Here is a 3,375-nt window from a genome sequence, read left to right on the forward strand (position 1 = left end):
ACTCATAATCTTCATGCATACTTCACCATATTCAGAACACCCCACACAAGGATCAAAGAACCAAGCTAGGTAGTGAACCAAAATATAGATCTATGTACACAAGGTACCATGGTGACTTCAGATCTAAGAATCACTTATACAACTCCCACTAGAGAATCATCAGTTGACATGTAAATAAGACTCTATCTGATATTCTCTTGTAGGTCAATTCAGTAAACTCATTCTCTAATGAGCACCTATATCTTTGTATTAGTGTCACCACACAAGTGGTTGTGAGATCAACCATCCTTATTTTTGAGCATGCATAGGATATGCCAGTCTTATCAGTATCATTGATCCTTGACTCAATGTACTAATGATTAGAAATATTTTAGATCAGGATTAAAGAAGATTTATATCTCACTAGCATGATCTCATCACGGTCCTAAAATCATTGTCTGGACCTATGGGGTTTATTATAATATTAAGAACAATAAGATGCAGTATATAATGAATCAAAAATACTTATTTTATTAAAATAAATATCAATTACATGAGTTTGAATGATAAATTATAAAATACACCCTATCACATTTCATATGCGATTGGCTTGTCAGGCATAATTTTTTTATTTTATACTTGTTTAAGATTATAATGAACTCCATAGATTAGGACAATAATTTTAAGACCATGATGAGATCATGCTAGTAAAACTTAAATCCTTGATAGTCCTAATCTAAAATATTTTCAGTCGTTGGTTCATTGGGTTATAGATCAATGATATTGATAAGACTGGTACATCCTATATTTGCTCGATGGAGAGGATGGTTGATCTCATAACCGCTTGTGTAGTAACACTAATACAAGAATATAGGTGCTCATTAAAGAATGGGTTCACCGAATTGACCTATGAGAGAACATCTGATGGAGCCTTATTTGCATGTTAGCAAGTTGTTTCTCTAGTGGGAGTTATGCAAGTGATCCTTAGACCCGAGATCACCATGGTACCTTGTGTTCATGAATTCATATTTTGGTTCATTCTCTAGCTTCATTCTCTGAGCCTTGTGTGGGGCATTCTGGATATGGTGCAATGTGCATGAAGATTGTGAGTGGTCAATAAGAAATCGATCACTCCTAATAAGAGGAGCGAACATCCTATGTGGTCTCATAGGTTGATGAATCTAAAAATTTTTGGCCAAAGCAGGATGATAATTAGAAAAAAATTTATAATGTATCATCAATTGAATCATTACCTTCTGATCGAGATACATATAGATAAGCATTTATATTTGACATGTTTTCATACTCATAGCTCATCTGGGGTGTTGTATGATTGAAGGATTGAATTACACAGTAACTTACCACTAAAAGATAATTTTGATATTTTTATCAAATTTTATCTTTTTTGGATAGTCATGATACATTACTAGACATTAATCTTGACTTGTGGACTCACAAGAATTAAAAAAATTTAATTTAAAAATTAATTAGAAAGAGTTCTGATTAATTGGTGCAACTGGGTTGACCTAATCTAAATGGATTAAGGTTAGGTCAAAAGTCTGAGTCTACTACTAGTTAGATTTGGAACCCAATAGATCACATACTTTAAGATTTGATCTTGATCTGATCAAATAAAATCTTAATATAAATTTTAAGAATTAATTTGATATGCTAGCACATTGTGTTAACTCAATTTTCTAATTAGGTTAAGTTCAAAATATTTGAGCTGTTAGATTTATGCCCTAGAAGTCAATTGTTGGCTAACATATTATGTAATTCCATGACTTAAACTTGTACTTATAATTTTTTATTATCAATAAAGAACTTTTTCATTCCAATCATGTTTATGTGTCCATGATTTATCCTAAAAATTAATAAAAATAATTTTTATATATTCTTAAAGTATTAAAAATTTGAGATATATATTAATTAATGATTAATTTTTAAATATTTTTGATCAAAGAATAGTCATAGAGGATAGTGATCAATCCAATTGAGATCGATGCACAGTTCACCTCCCTTATGGGCAGACGAGTCTCAGATCTATAGTGTAGGAGTACTGGGGTGAGGGTGTGGATGGTTGTTAGAGAACAACTTGTACTGAGCGTGGCTAACACGAGAAACCATAAGGATGTCTACTCACTCATCAGTGGTCTTCTCGATGCTGCAGTAGTGGAGTGGTCTTTTGACCTACGGTGCCATTGGCTATTCGCAGTGAGACTACTGAGTTTGATTACACATTCTCTTGATCCCTAGTCATTCAGATCCTTGCTATGTATGTTGGCTTCAGTAGGTTCATATTCATTGTTTGAAGTAGGATGCACCTAAAAGAAATCTATCGACTTTGATAGAAAAGGAGAAGTTCTATAAGATTTGCGAGACTAAGTTCAGAAAGTCTTTGGCCAAAGCAAGTGTGAATATTAGAAAAGAGTTTCCACAGAATTTACAAATGAACTCGAGTCGAGCCAATCTAGCATATGACTGACAATGAGGTTTGACGAGTTCTTCATGACCTTCGTCAAGTCGGGACTCACAATAAAAGGATTGAATCATACGATAACTATACCTAGCAGTTCATTCTTTCATTCTACTGGATTACCACTATATACTGCTAGATGTTACTGATGGAATATGGGACTCATCGGGTATCATCTTGATGATCGATGATCCTCGAAGGATAGAGTTAAAAATATTTCAATCCATCGAAAAGAGTTTTGATGATATTGTGATGGAGATCACAATATATCTTACTACTAGATAGAATGGAACCTATGGGATCACACATTAAGGAATTTAATCTTGAATTTATCAATTGGACTTATGAAGTTTTAATTGGATTAAAATTTATTAAAATCCTATTGGGTTTAATAGAACCATGCTAGCACATGGTTAAATCTAATTCTTCTCGAGACTTCGATTGGATCAAGTCTATCGCCTTGAACCTAATCTAAAACTATTTGAATTTTATTGGGCACCTAATTGTGAGTCCAAGAGGATTGGATCAAGTCAATTAGTTGGCTAAATTATCTCCTCATTATCTCTTCATTATCTACTCATTATCTTTTAATGTGTGTGAAATAATTAGAAAGAAGGGTGGTGCCTACCTCTCTTTATGGTAGGACCAAAGGGTGCCAATCCCCTGGATAATGCAAGAGGGGTCTACCCCCTCTTGTGGCATGGCATGGAGGGGAGAGAGAGAGGGGGAGTGAGGAGAGAGAGAGGGGCCATGCCCCCTCTCTTTAATAAAACCCTAGAATGGGGCACCAAGGGTTGGCGCCCCAACCACTTGCCTTTTATTTGCAAGGGGCACCCAATCAGATTTTCATATCTGACTGGGGTGCCCTATATTATTGCCAATGGAGGATGATAACCTATCAATTAGGTCTAATTTTAATT

This window comes from Elaeis guineensis, chromosome 6 (assembly GCF_000442705.2).
Source record: "Elaeis guineensis isolate ETL-2024a chromosome 6, EG11, whole genome shotgun sequence".
NCBI lineage: Eukaryota > Viridiplantae > Streptophyta > Magnoliopsida > Arecales > Arecaceae > Elaeis > Elaeis guineensis.